Consider the following 21,536-nt stretch of genomic DNA (forward strand, 5'->3'; position numbering starts at 1 on the left):
ATTTTTTTGATAGGTTTATCAAACTGCCCCATGGACACACTTCCAGTGTGGGAATCCCCCTGGTCAGCAGATGTTCTTCCATTGGCGGATTCTTACCGGATGACTTCGAAAGGAACATATTAAAGTCTCCTGAGACAATAAGGTTCGAGTTTTCTGCTTCTGTTATTAATTTAGTCAATTCTGTCACCAGGTGTTTAGCCCCACTTTTTTTGCCTTTTGGATGCAGGTAGATGTTAACCAGGGTTAGTTCCTGCCTAATGGTTCCCGATATTTTCATTTCCAGCTGGACTGCAATGATCCCGTTTTCAATCCCCGAAGTGTTTTTATTGAGAAGTTCTTTGGCATTATTTATTGTTTGTATCGAGGTAAATATCATTAAGCCACCTTTCTCGCGGCCACATTTTGAAATTCTCCTTGCTGGGAGGTGAAATGTTTTGTAGCCTTGAAGATGATATGGTTCGGCTAACCAGGTTTCCTGTAACAAAATTAGATCATACTGCTGGAAGTATGACAGTAGATCTTTATTTGGCGTTTTTGATCCTAATCCGTTTATGTTCCAGGAACACAGTTTTAGTAACAGCTTTGTGTTTGGGATACTACTGTTTCTCTCGTCAAATTGTCATTGGTCAGACGGTCTGATGTTGATTGTTTTTGCAATCCAGTCCCATTCTTGATACGGGATCCTGTTTTTTTCCGGAGGGGGTGCTCCGGTCTTTCGTTCAACTGAGCTTCCGCGTGCTCCTCTCAATATAGATTTTTTTGAGTATGTCTGGCTGGCGTTTGCTCGTGGTTGAATTAACCTTTTCTTGGAGATTGCGGAGTAGTGGAACCGGATATCCCGGGGTGAGGTATGGTTTAATTCGAATCCCCCATACTTTTAGTTGCTTTTCTTTCTACCTTTAGAATTTTCTTCCCCAGTTCTCCTGTGTTCCAGATTGTTTTTATTATTTCCTGCTCAGATAGATGTTTGATAGTGGTAAATTCAACAGTTTCCAAGTTTTGGGTAGTGAGCGTGCTTAAGGATGCAATCGAGTTCAACACTCGAAGGATATTGCTTCGGTTTAGAATATCCTCACGGCCTTTAGATCTATAGTCAGGAATGAAGAGTATTGTTTTATACTCGTCATCGGTGGTAGCCTCCTGTCGTTGTTCATGGTTTATTACACCTTCCAAACTTTGATGTCTATCATAGGCTTGTGAACCCTGCTCTCCCTGGGCTTGTAAACCCTGCTCTCTCTCATTTAATGGGCCCAAATTAGCTGTTGAGTCGCAGGGATCATATTTGTGGTTCTCCGGCGATGGTCCAGGTTTTGTCATGAGGGCTATGTTTTTAACTGGTCCGGAGACTTGTGCTCTCCAGATCAGTGATTCCGTGTCAAACTTTACATTGGGTTCTTTTTTACTGACTGTTGAAAAGATACAGGTAGCAGGATTCCAGGGGTTAGTTCCTTCAATTGGTTCGGCGACCAAATTGTGAGCTGATGGTGGACCCACCATCTGGGGAAGTAAGCGGGATTTTGCACTTTTATTCGTCGCCCCGAGTCATCACATTTTCGACCTTCTTCATCTGACCCCTTTATGGTCTGTGCTTCTATATACTTGCTCTTTGGGGAGGTTGCCTCTGGACCTATGAGAGCAGGAGCGGGCAGGGTATTCTCCCCAGCCCTGGGGCTTATAACGACCTTCATGCTTCCTTGATCCTTCTCTAGTTTTGTCAACGATTTGTTTACTTCTAGAAAATAAGTTTTAATGGAGCCAGTCTTGTTTCTCCCTTTTCTCTTCATTTTTCTTCTTTGTTTAGCCATCAGTTGTCTGTTACCCGGTTGATCCTTGCTTTCGACGATTGTTGGTGGCTCTCTAGTCTTGACCTGCTGTAGTTCTTCATGCCGATGGGCGGGTGGGCATCCTGCTTGTTGAAGTCTCAGTTCATTCGAGTCCTTGAGTTGGCCATTTGATTTATTTAGGACCATACTAGAGTTGAGAGTGGTCACGACCTCAGTTTTTTTCCTTGCTTCAGAGTCTAGAATGTTCCTCTCGTCGCTTGCTGTTACCCACGCTTCTCTTTGTAAGTTGTTTACGGACTTGAAGTCTGTTAAAAGTTCACTCATTACGTCTGGTAAGGTAGATAGTTTATCGATAATAGAATAACATGTACAGCTCGGTGGGCTGATTGTGGTTTGTGATTGAACTCTTTTGATCAGCTCATTCAAATCTAATAACTTAGTGTCAATATTAATGACATGAGTGGTTAAGCGGGTGAGCAGGTTTAGTTGGATGTCCATTTTGTCCGAATGGTATTCCATTGCTTTTGTCACGAGATTCATGGTGTTTAGAAGTGACGCCCAGAGACCGCTCTCTTCTGTCTTTTGAGCCTTTGGTAAGTAATCTGGATTGCTTTCTATGTTTTGAGGCGGTATAGCCCCTTTTCCCTGAGAGTATGTATCCACCATTTTCTCCCATTCTTCAGTTGTCAGGTAGAATGAGTTGGTTCCAAGTGACCCCGGCGACCGAGCCTGCGGTTTGTTGACGGCAATGTTCTCTGGAGAAACAATTTTGGTTTGTTGCCAATTTACATTTGTATTTGCAATTAGGGTTTGCTCTGTATTGGTTGTGGGTCCAGCCCCCACCATTTTCTTGCTCACTGGTTGTGTTGACGCTCTCTTGTCTATTTGATAGGGGATAGCGTATTGAGGTTGGCTTGTTTGTAGCTGCTGGACCCAAGTGCAGGATTGTGATTGAATCTGAGAGCCTAGCTTGAGTTAGGGTATTTGGTTTCAAAACATCGCTGGTTGCACTAATTAGTGGGGACTGCTCAGTCCGGCTTGTGCCACGGAGGCTGGGTCGAGGTGAGGTAATTTGCTCCAGGGCTTGCTCAAAGGGCACTAACTCTGATTTTTTAGCTGGTGTGGAGTGGTGAGATTGATTTTGTGGTGAAAGTTGTTTTAAGTGCTCATAGTGCTCATAGAGAGATATCTCTTTGCCTTGAGCGTCGTGCTCGCCAGCTCCAAGGCCTCTTTTTACACTCGCATCCCTGTCGGCCTCTGATGAATTGATTTGCCGCGTGGGTTTTGCTCCATCGTTCTCAGTGCATTCAACGATGTTTGCTGCTACAGTTGGTTTAAACGTAGAGTCCCGGTGGGACTGTGCTGGGCTTTCGTTGTCCAGGAGAGTTGCCAATGTCGATACCGATGGAGAGTTTCTTCCTGGTTCTGTGCCATCATGTTTTGTCAAGACAATTATCTCCGGGTGCAGAGGGGAAGGAAGGCCCTTCTGCGTGCTGCTCATGTGGTTTAGCACTGCCCCAGCGTCTTTTACAAAGGCAAGTTTGGAGTAGATTTTCGGTTGGAAGAAAGTTTTTTTGATTTTTGTATGATATGAGTTTGTGGGTTGGTCTGATCTGGCACCGGACCCTCTACTTCGGTGTCCCTGGCCAAAGTGACTAGGATATCATCCTCAAGAGTTTTGCCAGGTCTCGAATGGCTTGTTGATTTCTCCAGGCTATCAGAGGGTACCTTGAGTATCTTGTTTTTATTTCTTCCGGTTTGTCACTACTGATGAAACGCTCCTTCTTTCTTTGCCCGATCTCATGGTGCCTGCTGAGCCTGCTGTTTGGGGGTTAGGTTAGACTTGCTGTGTGGGGGTTAGGTAAGGCTATATTAGACTAGATTAGTGACCCGCGCACAGTCCTTTCAGCCCTTTCAGGCCGTTCAGTTATCACCCCGCAGCACCCCCTGTTCCCCTCCTGCCGAGTCCCGCTTTTCGCTTCTTGCCTCTCGCTAAGTACTTCTCGCTAGTGGTTAATAGAGGGCGTCACGGAATGCTCAAAAAATCATAGGGGAGTTTAGCAAATCGCAGGCTTCTTGATGGTGCTGTAGTGCTAAAATGCTGAGATGCCTCCTTGTGGGGGTGTTCGTGCGAATTAATGGCTCCTTAACTTAATATTAACTTATGTTGTGTTACATTGAGTTGCAATGTTGGCACTTTGGCTGATTAAGCTGGTAGCTCGTTGGTGCTAAGAAAAGAGTTTCAGAGTTCAGAATGCTACACTGCAGGTCAGGAGCTCAGGTGACATCGCAGCTCTGAAAGAGTAGACTTTCCCTTGTTTTGGCTGCTGCTTCAAACACCATGCAGCGTCAGTCGTCCACCGAAACTCTGGGGCTCTGAGGCTCTCTCAGCGCTCTCAAGGGTACCGATGTGGAGCGCTTTTCCGGCACTTTTTAAAGGTGGAATCATTCCCCCCCCCCCCGCGCAATATTCGCCACACTTGGCAGTCCGGCCGCAACCGCAGCTCTCTCACCACGTTAGGTCAGCTCCCTGCTCCTTCGCTCCTCCAGCTCCTTCGCCGCAACCCCGCTTGACCGTTTCCGGCCCACGGCCTCTCCTCGCGGCTCCAGGAATTGTGGTACGGTGTGAGGCTCTGCAACTCTGCAGCTCTCAGAATGGCGTTACCTCAGTGGCCGTGGCCGCTGATGCTTCGCGGCCGCCTGTAGTTAGCCTGTAGTTAGAGGCTAGAAGCTTGGTGCTTCTCGCCGGTCGAGAGTTGTGGCGTTGTGGCGTCTTAGCTCTCTGCTGCACTCCAGTGGACAAAAACAACACTAGTCCATTAGTGACCTTTTGCAGAACATTATTACATTGGTCTACTTAGCATGATGTGGGGGATAACCCAAGCTCCGTGCAATCAATTGACAACTGTTTAAAACCTGTTAATTATTCTTTTATTAAGATTTTTCTAAAAAAGGCACTTATGCACAAATGTCTTTTGAATATTCATACTAGGAAAGTTGTTCTCGCTTTCCTAGCATCTAGACCAAACATATCACTTCAGCTGCGGCTCTAGACTCTTACTGTGATATTATGGGAATACATGTTTAGGTGATGAGGTTTCAGAAAGAGGTTTTTGAAGTTTTCAGAAATTGATGGCGCTCAACAATTTACGATATTATCACGGACAAAAGTGTATTATTTTAAATGTTTCAGTTTTGGTGCATCTTGGTCAAAGGAGAACCACAACCTCGGAAAAGAAAAGGGTGGGCAGAGACCCCCTCTTCCGAATTAATCAAGCCAAGTCCAGAGCACACAAATGGGGATTAAATGTTGTGAAGTGTATCACATGTTAGAACAACCAAAGATGAGATCGTCACCAGTGAGTATTTTCTTAAAGATTTTTATTCTTTTTCACCGCTGGTGCTCCTCTCAAAAGGAGATCAACCAGGGAAAATAGCCAACCGACACGTGTTTCGTCAGCGGATAATTATCCGTGACTCATCAGGGCTGATCTCTTGTGAGATAAAACGGTATCGGGGGACCGGTGATACTTCCAACCCGGTCCAAATCGGGTTAACGTGTTGGAACAAACACAAATTTGGTCGTTTCCCACGAAATAAGACCAAAGTATTGAAAGGGGTAGACAGGCGGGTAATGCAGTCTACAGAGCAATGACATGTTTAGGTGAGACACACTTGGAGAGGGAACTTTCCAGGGAGAAGAGCAACACCCATCTTCGATGTAGAAATCCCATCTATGCTCGAAGGTATGGTGTCTGCTAGAAAACGCAGAGATCTATTATATAATAATACATACTCTATCCAAGGGGAGTGATATGTGCTCTCTGAAAATAAGCTTAGTTTTCATTTTGATTCATGTGTCACTTAGCCATATTTACAAACTGCACTTTGTAGAACATTTAGCAGCACTACAAAAGTACTACTTACATACTACATATAGGTCTCTCCTATCTTTTCTATGTAGAGATCTCAACCCACGTAGACATATATATGTGTGTCCCACACATAGCAATAATAGCATGCTTTAAGGCAAAGACACGGTGGTAGAGGCAAAAGGGGATTTATTCATTCATAAAACCTATGTGACGCGTTTTGACTGTCCTGCGGCCTTGTTCACAGACAGAGTGCAAGACTGGAGCATCATACATGTACAAAATGTTAAATAAACACAGGACTACACAAAATCCTGGTTAGTTTTGTTCTAATAAAGGCAGCGGCCATATTGTAACGTGTCCTTGGTTGCTCAAATGGATAGATAATTTAACAATACAATCTTCCTCGTCAAATAAAAGGTACAGCAACATAGTAGTGTATCACAAGGTACAACATTCCCACTCCCCATACAGGAAAAAAGTATCATATACACTGTGATATAATAAATGTACATATACATACACACATATGCACATATATAGATATGGGTATATAATATATAAATATGTATGGAATATATTTTATTATTAAAAGTATTAACTTACCTTTTATTAATTTTGAATAAATAAAAAATAAATATAAGCATTGTACTTTAGGTTGAATTTTTTTACATGAATCTTTAAATTATAATTAAAATACTTTTTTAAAGAAATATTTCAAAATTAGGTTAAAGTGCTGCAGCTATTTTAGTATTTTGTTTCCATTTAACACAAATATATTCAATTTACATATATAGTTCTCATAAAAAATATTTTAACTTTTTTAGGTTGAATTACCTTTTTTTACCTCTGTTTATACATTTACCATTGGGTATATTTTTTGTTATAAATTTTGGAGAGGGAGTGACTGGAAAATTGGGAATGCTTACTACTAAGTGGGAGGGGTTTAGGGAAAGTTAAGGAGGGGGGTTAGGGCGGGACAAACACCCACCCACAAACAAGTAAAGCTACTGCTAATCACAAACTGCACTTCTATGGTTACTACAGCGAAAAATTACCCAAAACAGTAGTAGATGGAGCCCAGCTGAGAGCTGCAATAAGTCCAGCACCACACATGACCAAATATTGGTACTGCAACAATGGCTCATAGAAAATAGTACAGGTAGGGACTTAAAATAGAATCCCACAGCAAATAATGTTAACAAATTTACTATAACTTTATATATATAAATTCAGCAAAAGTAAAGCATTTTGTGACCCAGACATGATCACTGCACAGTGTATTTAAAAAGCCCCCTCCGATAAAAAAACATCAATATATGACTTGCCATCTGTCCTGCAGTTCGCGGCCAGCTTTGAAAGTAATTCAGTATTTATATGGCAATACATGCATGCACAATTTTTAGCCCCAGTGGGCAAATTCAAACAACTGAGGCAAACAATGTATAAGTAAGGAAATAACATAATGGCACTCAATTCATAAAGACTGAATCCAAGTTCATGTGAATCAGCTTGGTAGCTGGTACCTTTTACATTCATACATTTTGTGTAATACCCCTGCAATTCACATGATAACTGAGCATGCCATACAATCATAAAGTCAAATGATGGTTGTGAGAAGTTGGCCTGATATATGATGCTCACTAGTTCTAGTGATCACCGTGTATCAGTCCAAACAACCCTTATGGTGATTGGTTGTAAGTCAACCTTATAGACCAGCTATCCTAATGGTAGCATGGACAAAGCAGTCTTAGGCTAAACTCTTTTGGCATGTGAAGCCAGCTGTTTTACCACAATATAACCCCTTGAATACCAGATGAAAGGACACCACACAGGTTGTTATGAAAATAAACAGTATATTTATTAATAACAACACCTCTGAACTCTTTATGAGGTCAGAGGGCTAAGCACATGACAATCTCTTACAAAAAATACGACAAGTTGCACAAAATTACAATGGTGCCTTAGAGGCACGACAAACCATATACTAAGTAAGTGGAATGTGAAGGTCGATAAAAGGAATGGAGCTGTCCAGAGGCTGGAGGTTTGCTAGGACTACGCTATCTTCACCTTAGGTAAGTAATAGGAGGCCCACGGGCCGCGTGTGCAGAGTGTGAACTCACACGCGAGATGCGTACCAACGTCTATGGACAGTACAGTTCAAGTTAAAAGGTGAGTACGGACAATCCTAACTAGGTGGGACTAAAACAACTGTGGAACTGGATACTAGGACAGTTAAATTACCCTTGAGCACCGAAATGCTCTCGTTACCTCACCCATGGGCTGCGGGTGCATAGGTGCCAACGTGTGTCGGGTTCTCGCGTTGAAGTCAATGGAGCCAGAAGGAAAAGATGCTGCAGGCGACCAGGAGGAAGATGTCCGGTGCGTTCCACGGGTGGATCGGTGAAGAAGAGGACCTGAAAGCAGAGGGGACAGTGTTCACAGTCACTAGCCAGTGACTGGAGTGGAACCAGGAAGGAACCAGATGTCGTCGTCGCGATCAGGTGGACTCTTGACTCTGCAGCCACGTGGACCAGGAGGTGTCTTCGACTACCAGGATGGAGGCAGGAGCTGTCCCACGCAGGCTCTCGCTGTCGGCGGTATTGGATCCGGAATCGGCGTCAACAGGCCTTGCCAAAGGCAACCCACGCGGTGAGTGGAGAAAGCGTCTGGTGCGGACTAGGAGATACCGGGGCGCCCCTCTTTTGGAAGGGAGCAAGGGCCAGTCTGGAGCAACCAGACCAGCAGCAAAGATTCAAAGGTTCGTCGTCTAGGAGGCCACTAGCCAACCGGCAAGTGACCAGACAACGCGTCGAGCAGCAAACAAGCAGAAGGGCCCCACGCAGATCTCGTGGATGCTGGAGGGCTGATCTTCGGTGCAGGGGCTGCTCGGGCCTGCGGCTTCTCAGTCCCCAAAGCACTTGGTCGAGTTTACCTCGGGAGTCGTGCTGGAAGCGAAGTGCAGGTTCGTTCAAGATGGCCGGTCCCACGTGTCTCGTCGCACCCACGGGTCTCAGCTTTGCTGCAGATGTGAGTTGAGGTCGGAGAGGTCTGGGAATCCGGGTCCCATCGGGCTCTGAAGTCTGGATCCTCGAGGGAAGATGACAAAGTGAAGCCGCTGGACGCTTGATGGTGCCTGCAGATGCAGGGTGGACACTCCTTGCCCACAAAGGAGATTTTCTTCAGTCTTCTGTGGAGCAGAACGTCGAAGTCCAGAGTTTCTTCTTCTAGAGTAGTTCAGGATTAATCTAATTTGGAATGGGACCAGCTCCTACCTTTATCATGCTAAAGGGAGCTACACTACTGACTAGGTCCCTCCCCTGGGTGGGACCAGGAAGGGGGTGGTTACACCCCCTATCCTTTGTCGGGTTTCCCGCCAGAGCTGGGGCTGGAGTGCCCCAGCAACTGGTTTGAACCGGTGTATGCACAGGGCACCTTGTGTGCCCCAGGCATGTCTCATTCTTTTCAGGCCTATCCTACCCAATACACAAAATCCTGTCTGGGGTGGTGCTAGCACCTCCCAAGGCAGGAAACCCTTTGACCAAGCCGCCCTCGCTGGAAGGACTCCCAGCAGCAGGAGGTCAGACTTGTGTCTGTGGTGGCAGCATCCATTTTGTGATGCCAAGGCTCGAGTTAACTTTAACCGGGGTTCACAGTTACATACATGTCGTGTCCCTCTAGAAGGGTGGAATGCTACCCCCGTCGCCAGAATTGGCAAGGGGGTAGTATTCCAATTCGTATGACACCTTACTCGACATGTTTTGATAATGTTATACCAGAGTTAGCATTCGACTGCGAGGTTGATAATGCACTTAAGAGTATATGGTATAGCGTTATCATGGAACAGCTATTAGGACTTGGTTCCGCAAGCTGCAGACGGGCTCAGCTCATGCCAGAGCACCATCTCACATAATTCCAAGCACTCTGCCTTCAGGATTGTTAAGGCCTGCCATAGGAGTGACTGATAGGAGGATATGTGTCCATTTTAGGGTTAGATATAGGTATACTATATCTATAGCAAAGGGTGATTACACCACCTTGCCCCAGCTGTCGTGCAGCCAGTTGTGTCAGTTTTAGATGGCCAGCCAGGGGTGGCATAATACATGCTTCAGCCCCTGGTAGGCCCTGGGTACACCTATGCCCTGGGTACATGGACTGATAAGGTGGCCCAGTACCAATTGGTAAATGCACCTAAAGTACATGGTTGTCAATTTAGAGAGAGAACAGCTAGGCCGTGGGTCTGATTAGCAGGCCTACAGCCAGGGAAAGTCGTAAACCAGTGAAGCAAAAAGCAAAAATCTGGGGTGACCATAGGATTGCAGACCCCACTCTCCTACAATGGTAAAGTTCATAATGCCTAATCAATAACATATAGAACAGCCAGATAGCTGATGTTTGAGTGCATTGTATACTGCACATTGACTAGTAAGTGTGTATGGCAATAGATTTGAAAAAGACTGTTTGAGACTATGCCCCAGTTTTGAAATTGTGCTTCAGAAAGCTGTGCATTGCAATTTCTAAACTTGAAAGTCAGTAGTGTATTGTGCACTTAGCTGACCGCCTTGTGGATTTCTACTTGAGTGCAACTCCTTTGCAAAAAGTCTCTCGAGGGTCTGCCTTTTATCTCGATTGTGCACCTGTGACAGAAGATGAATAAAAGAAGGCAGGATAATTGATAGCCAAGTGACTAGAATAAAATCATCTTAAACATGGCAAGGCTCTAAATTCCAGTGACTTTAAATTATCACAGAAATGTGTGGGATTGGTAGGAATGACGAGGAGAAGTCGAAGAGCGACAATGCTTCTTCGACTTCTTATGCTTCGACATACCCAACTCAGAGTGTGAAGACCCTCGACCTCCCTCGCAACCGGAGCTGACTGCCTGTGCTCAAGCAGCTTTCGGGACCTCTTCCGCAAAGCCTTCGGCGCCATCGACTGGCAGTCGGAGCACGGCTTGGGGTCGTGGTCGCGCTCCATGCAAAAAGAGGCACACACTGTGTGGATCCGTCACCGACATCAGTCGGTTACAGGAACCGCAGGCCTTGAAACCGGGCATCCCTTGTGCACTAGGAGTTGAAGACTCAAACGAGAAGTCAACAAAAGTCAAGAAGAAAGTCAGTCAAGTGACTGGAGGTATCTCTGTTCCCGGATCTGCGCTGACTGGCGCGGAAAAAGAAAGAACTGACATCAGCACGCGAGGGCGGCGTCTAAGTAGCGGCTGCAATGTCAGCCCTGCGACAACGGACGCCTCCTTCCAACATGCAGAGGTACTGCTGACAAAAAACTTTCCGAATCCAGTCTGACGCTTGGGGGTAATTCTAAGGTAAGGAATGTATAACTAACGTGTTTCTTTCAGATTCTCCTGACCAGTAAGATATCCTTCGGGCACCGAAATTTTATGATCTAGACAAAACGGCCATAGGGTTGTCGCGAGGCCTGAAAGCACCTTCGATCGGGTGCCCCCCCCGGTGGTTTATATACCAGACTGCCGAGTTATTGTCCATTTTTAAAAAAATATATTTTTTTATTGTAGTTAATTAACATATCAATCACAGTGACAGCATACAGTAAAACATATAGCTTGGGTAGGTTACAAACATTTAAATTCTTTGCCATTATGACCTTGACAGCAATTCATAGTCTTTGCACTCTCTCCATCTGTAACACCTTCCTTGCCTTGCCCCCCACCCTCTCCTCACTCCTCATCTGAACTATCTCCATCCGAATCTGGTATTGGATCACAGATTTCCCCTCTATATGCATTCCCGGCGGGCCAGATTTTAGTCCATTTTCGGGGGCTCTTCCGATTGGTATACACTGTTCGTTCTGTCACCATAATCAGATCCATATCTCTGCACCAGCTCGCCAGTGAAGGTACTTCCACTGCACCCCATTTCTGTGCAATTTTCCGTTTTGCTACCATGAGCCCTAACGTGACCCATGTTTGTCCATGGCGTGTGAGGTCATTGGGCTCCCATATATTGAGTAGGCTCCGGCAAAAGTGATACCCCCATCGTCTGTGATATTGTACGCAATATCTTCCGCCAATAATCTGCTATAACTGCACATTCCCACAGTGTGTGTATAAGTGACCCCTCCTCTCAGGCAATATGGATGTTGCGCCCTTTGTATTTTATGTAGTGTGGTCCTGGTATAGTATACTCGGTGCAAAATATTTAGCTGCACTAACCGAAGTCTAGCAGAGATTCCCACTTCTTTGGGTGACGCCAGGGCCTCCTGCCACTCTGAGTCATCTATTTCTCACACCTCTGCCACCCATTTATTCCGTAAGGAGACTGTCGGGTCTGGTAGATTGTTGATTAGTTATTTATATGTGAGGGACGTGGCGTGCTTTTGCATGTGATCAGTTAGCAGTGTGTCTACCAACGGGGCAGCCTCTGGGACCTCGGTCTCTGGCTGTAGCACCGCCAGCAGTGCATGTCTTATCTGAGTGTATCTGTAAGTTTTGGTGGGGCCCAGGTTGTATTGTAGCTGAAGCTGGGTGAAAGGTATTACTGTTCCCTTTTTCCACAGGTCGCCCACCGTGGAGATGCCTATATTGTCCCATTGTTCAAATCCTTTGCTGTTGCGCAGTTTTCCTAGTTTTTTGGTGTCCCAAAGTGGAGTAAGTTTAGTGATAACCCCTCTCCATCCCAGCCGTGCCTGTGCTGTGTGCCATAATGCCACCGTGTGTTTTGTCGGGCCTTCTAGTTTCAATGTTTGCCCTCTGTTGTATAAGACCGCCAGCATGTTATTGGTGCCCAGTTGGGCTCTATCCGCCCTATAAGCTGGGTCGTCCTGAGGCGCATGAAGCCACTGATTGATGACTTTAAGGTGTGCTGCCCAATAATATGATTGTATGTCGGGGAGTGCTATCCCACCGTCGTACGAACTCTTATGCAGTTTTGCTTGTGCTATGTGTGCAGGACGGTGGCCCCACAGGAGCCTAGAGACCTGTGCAGCTATTTGTTTAAAATACCGGGGTGGGACTAGGAACGGTGTATTATCAAGTGCATAAAGAAACCTAGGTAGGTCCATCATCTTGTATAACGCCGCTTTACCCAGCAGCGTGAAGGGCAGGGATGCCCAGTGTGATGTGTCACGTCGTAGGCGCTCCAGAGGGGTGCCAGATTCTTGGGAAAAAACTCTGCTGGGTCTTTAGTAATGGATATCCCCAGGTACTTGAAGGATTCAGTGGTAACCACCAGTGGGCATTCGGGAGGGAGAAGTGGCGCTGGTTCTTTTAAGACAAAGAGGACCGATTTAGTCCAATTTATCATGTACCCTGACATCCTCCCGAAAGTATAACATATGGTAAGGAGTTCCGGTATAGAGCGTTCTGGGTCAGTGAGATACACTAGTATGTCGTCTGCTTAAAGCGAAAGACGATCCTCCCACCCTTCCTTCCACTGAATCCCTTTCAATAATGGAGTTTTTCTGATCAGTGTCGCCAGGGGCTCCAGGACCAGCGCGAATAGGAGCGGCGACAGGGGGCACCCCTGGTGCGTCCCCCTCTGCAACGGTATGTCCCCTGATACATGTCCCTTAGCTGACACCCGAACCAAAGGGTTCGTGTACAGAAGCCGTACTCATGTACAAAACAGAAGGCCAAACCCCAGGCATGGCAGGATCGCAAAGAGGTATTTCCACGTTATTGTCCATTTTTAACAGGACAGAGGACTGAACCCGGTCCTTGGTCCAGCACCGCACAGCGAAGGACCCCGCTAGTAACTCTAGGCAAATGATATGCAGAGTCTGTTCCTGCAGAGGCCATGACCCTCCTGTGGAAAAATCTGTCTGACTCAATAACCAGGTCTGGGGTCGACCCGAAAATTGTTTGCCCATTCCAAGCTTCAATGTGAGAGAGCCACCAACGAATCGTCTCCCGTGCCTCCTCGGCCAGGGAAACTAGATGGGAATAAGGAAGCCCCTTTGGCAAATGCTTTACTTTCGGGCGTTACAAGGCTCGGTAGTGCAACCGGCCCGGAAATATTGCCTGGATGGAAGCCGACAGAAGCCCTACTACTCGGGCAATTTGTCCGAGCAGAAGTCTGTCCTTGGTCAACTTTCAAAGCAACTCGTGACGGATCTTGGACATCTTCCGCGAAGGAATCCTGAGAGTTGCGTCAATAGAATCTATCATGAAACCCAAGAAGGTAACTTTCTGAGCAGGGACCAACAGTGCTTTTTTGTCATTTATTACATAAACGTGTCCAAGTCTGTTCTGACCCCAGCAGAGAAGACATCGTCCTCACTGTCGTAGATGGAACAGTCATGAGAACCTGAGCCTTCCGAAGGATCGATAAGCTACGCTCCTCCGATGGAGACACGTTTGCTGAAAGCGTATCGATGGAGGCTCCCAAGTACTGTAGGCACTGGACAGGGGTCGGAACAGACTTGGACATGTTTATGTGCAACCCCAGGCCGTCCTGTTGAAGTGCAATTGCGCTTCCTATCAACCAGTTGTCCAGGTACGGGTAGACAAACACCTTGTTCTTTCTCAGGTGAGCCGCCACTACTGATATGCACTTTGAAAAGGTCCTGGGTGCAGACTTCCGTCCAAACGGTAGTACTGTGTACTGATAGTGATTTGCGCCGACCAGAAATCGCAGCAACTTCCGATATTTCCGTGCAATGGGCACATGGAAGTACGCATCTTGCAGATCTATCGCGCAAAGCCAGTCTCCTCTTTGCAGCTGAGGATAAATCTGGTGCAGAGACAGCATGCAAAACTTCTCCCTGCGAATCCATTTGTTTGCTTGTCGCAAATCCAGAATGGGCCTGAACTCGTTCCTGTCCTTCTTGCTCACAAGAAAGAACCAAGAGTAAAGACCCTTTCCCCTTTGAGACAAAGGGACGTCTTCTATCGCAGTTTTTCTTAACAGGGTATCGGCCTCTGCTTGGAGCTCGAGCAGCTGGAACTGCGAGCAAACCGGTGGAATCGCTGGAGGAGGGCTGAAGAAAAGAAGACTACATCCATTGCAAACAAAATTTATCACCCACTTGTCCTGAGTAATTTTTCTCCACTCTGCAAAGTAATTTTGTATGCTTCCCCCACCGGAGCGGGTAATGGACGAGGGGGAAGTAGCACCACAAGGCTTAGACCCGGCCGGGCCCTTGTTCGCCGAGGAGGACTGCTGTCCCCCTCTGCCCCTCTGACGCTTCTAGAATGGTTGCCGCTGGTACTGCTGCTGTTGTTGCTGTTGACCAGCTTGACGACCCTGTCCTCATCTTTGAGAACCATACCTCCTCTGGAAAGGATGGAAGGACTTCTTCTGCTCTTTTGGTTTCTCCAAACTAACGGCTTTAAGTGTCTCTACCTCTGCCTTCATGCGGGCCATCTCCTCGTCCGCATGTGACCTAAAGAGAGTCGATCCAGAGAATGGTAAATTAGCAACTCTCTGTTGCGCCACCGGTTTGAGAGACGTAAGGCGCAACCATGAATGGCGTCGCAAATAGATGCCATGGCAGTAACCATGAGCTGCCAGGAGAGAGGCGTCCGCCGCAGAGCTGATGATCTGATTGGAGACCATCATGCCCTCATTCAAAATCTCCTGGATGTCTTCCCTCCTGTCCCTCGGGAGTAGTTCCAGGAATTGCTGCAGGGACTCCCACAAGGAGCGGTCATAGCGACCCAAGAGTGCCGAGGCACTCGCCGCTTTCATGGAGGTGGCTGCCGTCCCGCAGACTTTCCGTCCAGCTGAGTCCATCTGACGGCTTTCCTTATCCGGAGGCACCGTAGAAGACAAGGCAGTAGCATGCTGCTTCTTGGCCGCAGTTACGATAACCGAATACGGTACCGGATCTGATCTCAGGAATGCCGGATCGGAATCTGGGGGCCTGTACTTCTTCTGAAGCCGGGACGGAGCTGACTTCACCGAGGCAGGAGCCAGAAAAAGCTCCGTAGCCGGTTCCTCCAATCTTGGCACCAAGGGCAACAAGGGGCGAGACAAATGCTGCTTGTGCAAGGTTTCAAATATCACCGATGTAGAAGGTATGGGTACCGTCACAGTGATCCCCAACTTCGCTGCCCCTCTCAATAGCACCTCCTGAAATGTTACGATGTCATCCACGATGACACCCTCGTATGGGGGGAATCGGACAAGGTGGGAGAATATCTCCAGCCACTTGAAGAGTCTGTATGACGGGACCGTGACCTATCCTTCCGGTGACGATGACGGGACCGCGTCAAAGACCGAAAGTCACTCCTTGATCGATGTCTCCCTCTGGACCGGGATCTAGACCTCCTAGGACTCGGGCGATCCATTGGCCTTACAGTAGGCGGGAGCTGCGGAGGCAGCGCCGGAGTCCTAGGCTGTGGAGGCCTCGTAGGCGGTGACGGAAGGTGCGGCTGAGATGGAGGAGACAGTGGCGGAGGCGGAAGAGGAGGAGGAGGTGGAGAAGACGGAGGAGGAGGCAAAGGAGGTAGCGGAGGAGGCTTCCTCGGAGGCAATAGTGGAGGCAATGGTGGAAGCGTAGGCGTCCTGGGCCTAGAAGGCGAATAGGTCAGAGAATATTCGGATTCCGAAAACCGGACCACTCTCCTCTTCTTCTGCGCAGGTCTTGAAGAGGATGCTCTGGAGGCAGACCCCTTGTCAGCCGATCGCCGGCACCGCCGCGACCGGGGACTCGAAGAAGCAGAAGACAGGTTGACCACTGAGGCAGAGGACACTGTCCTGGCCCTTGTACGCCTCCTCGGCGTCGACTTTTCTTCCTCGACCTCTTCTCCTTTCTGCTTCTCGACGTCGATCGTCTAGACGTCGATGCACTCCTTGAAGTCGACCCTCTTCTCTTCGACATCGACTTGTCCTTCGTCGACGGCGAACGTCGAGTAGACGTCGACGGCGAACGGCGGTATCGCCTCGACGGCGAGCGCCGGTGCCTCCTGGACTCATCCCGACGTCGATGATGTGTCGACGCCGCTGAGGTCCTCGACGTCGACCTCATCCGAGGTCTCGACGTCCTTCCCCTCGTCGTCGAACGTCGATGGCGCTTCGACCCAGAGCCCTGGGTCGACGGGGAACAGATAGTGGTCATGCCCCTCGGCATCGATGGCTTCGGGACCGGTGCCTTTTCTGGGCCTTTTCTTGACTGGGGAGCCCCCCAGAGGCCGAAGCACAGGAAGAGGACGATGACTGAGTGCCTTCATGCCCAGACCCACCTGGTTCCTGATGTCTCCTCTGCTCCAGGCCTTGGAGACGAATCTTCTCCCGGTCACGAAGGGTCCTCCTGGAGAAAGATTGACAAATCTCACAGTCTTCAGGGACATGGGAGGAAGGGAGACAGAGTATGCATACTCTGTGGGGGTCAGATTTAGCCTTCTTCCTGGCACACTCAGGGCACTTGTTGAATAAAGCAGGCTTATTCGACAGAAAGAGTGGGCAAAACTGGCAAAAAAAAACAGCAAAAGGAAGAGGAAGACCCCAGACGTGGAGTAAAACACTCCAAACACTGGAAAAGTGCAAATAATTGAAGAAATACCCAAAAAGGGAGAGCTCAATGCTTCAGGGTCCTGCTAGCAGGAGCTGGAAAAAAGAACTGGAAGTAAAAGGACTTTGGCTGTGCATTCTGGGATACCGAGGGTCTCTGGAGAGTTCCTTAAAGGCACGGTATCCCTTTTCCAGACACATAATGGCAGGGCTTGTCTGTCCAACCCTTCCTCTCTATCATTTCAAGGATTTTGGTGAAGGGGAAGTTTTCTCTTTGAATGGAAATTTGGTCAAATCTGACATTGTTGGCTATCCTTTTCACTGTTTAGATGAAGTGGTGGCCTTTGTAGCCTTGGAAGTGTTGGGCTGCATTATTTGTCGTGATTTTCTCTTAAGTGTCTATGCAGGACTGCAAAGTAGACAGCTTAAGACATTATTTTTGATTGCTCCGGGGTCCACACACATGGGCGGGACTATTCACTAGATTATGACTATACACAGAGATCCCCTACTACAGAAGCATGACATCCAAGTACACAATGAGACGAGTTTCCCGTGCTCTGAGGTACTCCACGACTGGCCGCAGCACATTCGTGAAGCACCAAGGCGCAGAAGAGAGCCCAAAAGGAAAAGTGGTGAATTGGTACACTCGCAGAGCCAGAGAAAGTGAAGGTATTTCCTGTGTGGTGGAAAAATAGGGTTTGCCAAGTAGGCATCTTTTAAATTCAAACGGACCATCCAATCCGCCAGGAGCAACACCTCCCTTAAGAGGTGAATTTCCTCCATTTTGAAACGGCGGTATAGAAGTCATTCATTGAATTCGCGCAGATTTAAGACCGGTCGTTGCCCCCCATCCGTCTTGTGCACTAAGAACACGTTAATTATAAAACCTTGTGGTTGCAATGCGGTGTGACAGACAGAGCGGCGGACACTTCCGCATCGATCAACTCCGCCACTTGGTGGGGAACTGGATAGGTCTGGGCTGAACTGCTTGACAGGGGTTGCCGCAAAATTCTATTTGGAACCTGTGCACCGTTTGAAACACCCAAGCATTGTTCGTGACTGTTTCCCACACACGCACAAATTCGGCCAGGCGGCCACTCACTCGCACCAGAGAAGCTGAAGAAACACTTACCAGTGTTATAGGCGTTGTCACCACCCCTGAAACCTCGACCTCTGAATCTTCGTCCACGGGAGGGGTAGAAGTTATTATAAAGGGCCTGATTTTGACATTGCCCTTGCCTGGAGCGGAAAAACCCGGGAAGAGAACACTTTCTTGATTGAGGCCGGAGCCTTATCAAGCAACGGGAACATGTTCGCAAACTTGCCGAGCTCCTAAATAAAAGGCTTGCTGAACAAACCTTTCTGGGCCAAACCCCCCCCCCCCCCCCCCCCCCCCCCCAGAGTCGGCTAGATCCCCCAACCTTTGGATCCACCTTGATGAAGAATGATCTCCGCCGCTCCGTCAAGAGCACAACATTTGTTGATCCTAAAAACACTATCGCCCAACCCGAAAGCTGGGGATTTAAGGGCACCTGAGACCTTGGCATCTTTGGCCATGTGCAGGATCATGTTTAGCAGGCCTAGGGTATCCAGACGTTTGTCCTAGCACGCCCTCCAGGACCTGCCTATACCTTTCTTGTCTTGGGGTCTCTAATGAACTTGCCCAAAAATGTAGCCGTTCTAGGTCCAATTCTGGGGTTTGCGCAACTAGGGAGGGCCGCAGACAATCTGACCGGAGGCAGCTACGGGCTTCTTTCCCCATGGGAGTTCGAATCCGACTAGCCACGTAGATGGCCACCCTTGCGGAGGGTGTCCACTCAGAAGACCTGGGGTGAATAATCAACTCGGGGTCCAACATGTCTGAGTTGCCCCCTGACCCTTGAGGATCAGAAGGCCCATGGTCCACCAACAGGCGCCATGGTATGGATGGCCCGGGCTCTTCATCAGTGTTCCCTTGGGTATCATCCCCAAACCGTTGCGACGGATTGATGAGGTAGGTAAAGTAGGGGGGAGGGGTGGGTCTACGGAGCTAGCCCAGGACTGGTTCTGAGCCAGGAACACTTCTCTCAAGCGCTCAAAAGTGTCTTCATCCACACCATCCACCTTGGAACGCTTGGCCGGAGCTGTAACGCCCCCTTGCACACACTGTGAGTTGCAAGGGGCATTCGAAGCAGGTAGGGCCCACCTAGCACACTCACGCGCAATTATTTGGCGCTAAGCGAACATGTTACCTACCTTCGTTAACGCTTTTTCTGGTGGATACAGTATCTGCCTGTGAATTCCTCACCTTATGAATATCGCCTGCGCCAGCATTCCGCGGACATTTTTCATAGCTCTCTGCACCGACAAGGTCATCACAGCGTCATGGCTCTGCACGCGGCTCCGCATTACGTCATCGGAGCCATAAGAAGACCACGTTGGCGTGATGACGTCAGTTCCACCCATTTTTTCCATGCCACCGAGGCAAAACAGGCGAACCGACCATAGAGACAGTGCATACATAGTATACAGAATTCACACAAATACACTCAGTGTATAATAAGAGAACAAAGCTCTTCAAACAAGACATCAATAAATGAATAGTGAAGTGCACAGTGGAATGTTGAAGCACACTTCACCAGATGTCATGAAACCTAAAAGACTAGACTGCTAACAGCGGTGTGCTGTCGCAGTATGTGCATGTTGGAATTCCATTGGTGCCAACAAGCACTCCAGCTTGAGGGATTCTGACTTTTGGTAATTTTGTAGGGGGAAAATGGTAGCCAGCATAGAGTTAGAAGGAGGAAACCTCCTGTGAGTCCGGACAGTTGAGGCTTTACATATGTCCAAAACAGGAACACCTCTAGACAATGCAGAAGTAGATGATTTAGCCCTGGTGGAATGAGCTCTAATACCTACAAGAGGCTCCTTACCAGCCAGGGAATAGCATATTTTGATGCAAAAGATGATCCACCTGGATAAAGTGTATTTGTGCACCGCCTTGTCCTTCATACGACCAGCATATCCAACAAAGAGCTGGTCATCTTTGTTCTGTCCAAATAGAAGCTAATCGCCTTCTTTGGATCAAAAGATGAAGTCTCTTCTCCTCTTTGGATGGGTGAGGGGGAGGATAGAAAGTAGGAAGGGTAATGGACTGACCTAGGTGGAAGGGAGTCACCACCTTATGCAGAATAGCAGCCCTGGTCCTGAGTACCATCCTTTCAGCATGTATGGTCAGAAAAGGCGGCTTTGAACTCAAAGCCTGGAGTTCACTCACCCTCTTGGCCAAAGTGATAGCAACCAGAAAAAACGTTTTAAATGTTAAAGGTCTCAAAGGACAAGTATGCACAGGTTCGAATGAAGAACCCATTAAAAAAGTTAACACCAGATTGAAATCCCACTGGGGCATAATAAAAGGAGTGGGAGGAAACATGTTTGTCAGCCCCTTAATGAATCTTAAGACTATTGGAGACTTAAATAAAGAAGGCTGATCAGGCAAACACAAGAATGCCTACAAATATCTTTTAAAAGTGGCCACAGCACAACCATTATGTAGAGAAAAACAAAGAACATCAGAAAGATGAGCTTTTAAGGGATCAATAGATTTCTCTCCACACCACCTAACAAATTTAGACCACCTATAAAAGTAGACAGACTTGGTGGAGCGTCACCTGGCTGATAGTATAACGTCCACCACGTCAGGCAGGAGAGAAAAAGAATTCAAGTTGCCCCGTTCAATCTCCAGGCATGAAGGTGCAGGCTCTGGAGGTGGGGGTGTAGAACTTGCCCTTCCATCTGAGAGAGGAGATCTGCCCTGAGAGGGAGACGGAGCGGAGGGTGCGACGAGAGGTGAAGAAGATCTGTGTACCACACCCTTCTTGGCCAATCTGGGGCAACCAATATAACTTGGGTCCGGTCTTGGCGAATCTTCCTCAGAACCAGAGGAATCAAGAGTATGGGAGGAAACACGTATAGGAGTTGCAAGCTCCAACTCAACTGAAACACGTCCCCCAACACTCCCTGCCTCGGAAACTTGAGACTGCAGAATGATGGGCAGTGCACATTCTCAAAAGTGGCAAACAGGTCCACCCGAGGAGTTCCCCACATCTGGAAGACGTGCCGAACTACCTCTGGATGAAGCCTCCACTCGTGGTTGGCGGAGAACTGTCGACTGAGACTGTCCGCACGCACGTTCAACACCCCGACAAGATGATTTGCCATCAAGCAAATCTAATGGTCCTGAGCCCAACACCAGAGCCACAACGCCTCTCTGCAGAGATGGTACGACCCTACTCCTCCCTGTTTGTTGACATACCACATAGCGGCAGTGTTGTCCGTCAGGACTTGAACCGACGGACCGTGAAGGGAAGTTAGAAAGGTCTTGAGTTCCAGACGTATCGCCCGCAATTCCAGAAGGTTGATGTGAAACAACCTTTCCTCTGGAGACCAAAGATCCTTGATCTCCAGAT

The 21,536-nt window shown here is 47.9% G+C and overlaps 1 protein-coding gene across 5 annotated transcripts in view; it reads right to left on the reverse strand.

Moving 5' to 3' along the window:
* Window positions 1-21,536, reverse strand: part of LOC144771467 (potassium/sodium hyperpolarization-activated cyclic nucleotide-gated channel 2-like) — a 1,987,727-nt gene that overhangs the window by 1,599,000 nt on the left and 367,191 nt on the right. The window lies entirely within an intron of this gene.

This window comes from Lissotriton helveticus, chromosome 8, assembly GCF_964261635.1.
Source record: "Lissotriton helveticus chromosome 8, aLisHel1.1, whole genome shotgun sequence".
NCBI lineage: Eukaryota > Metazoa > Chordata > Amphibia > Caudata > Salamandridae > Lissotriton > Lissotriton helveticus.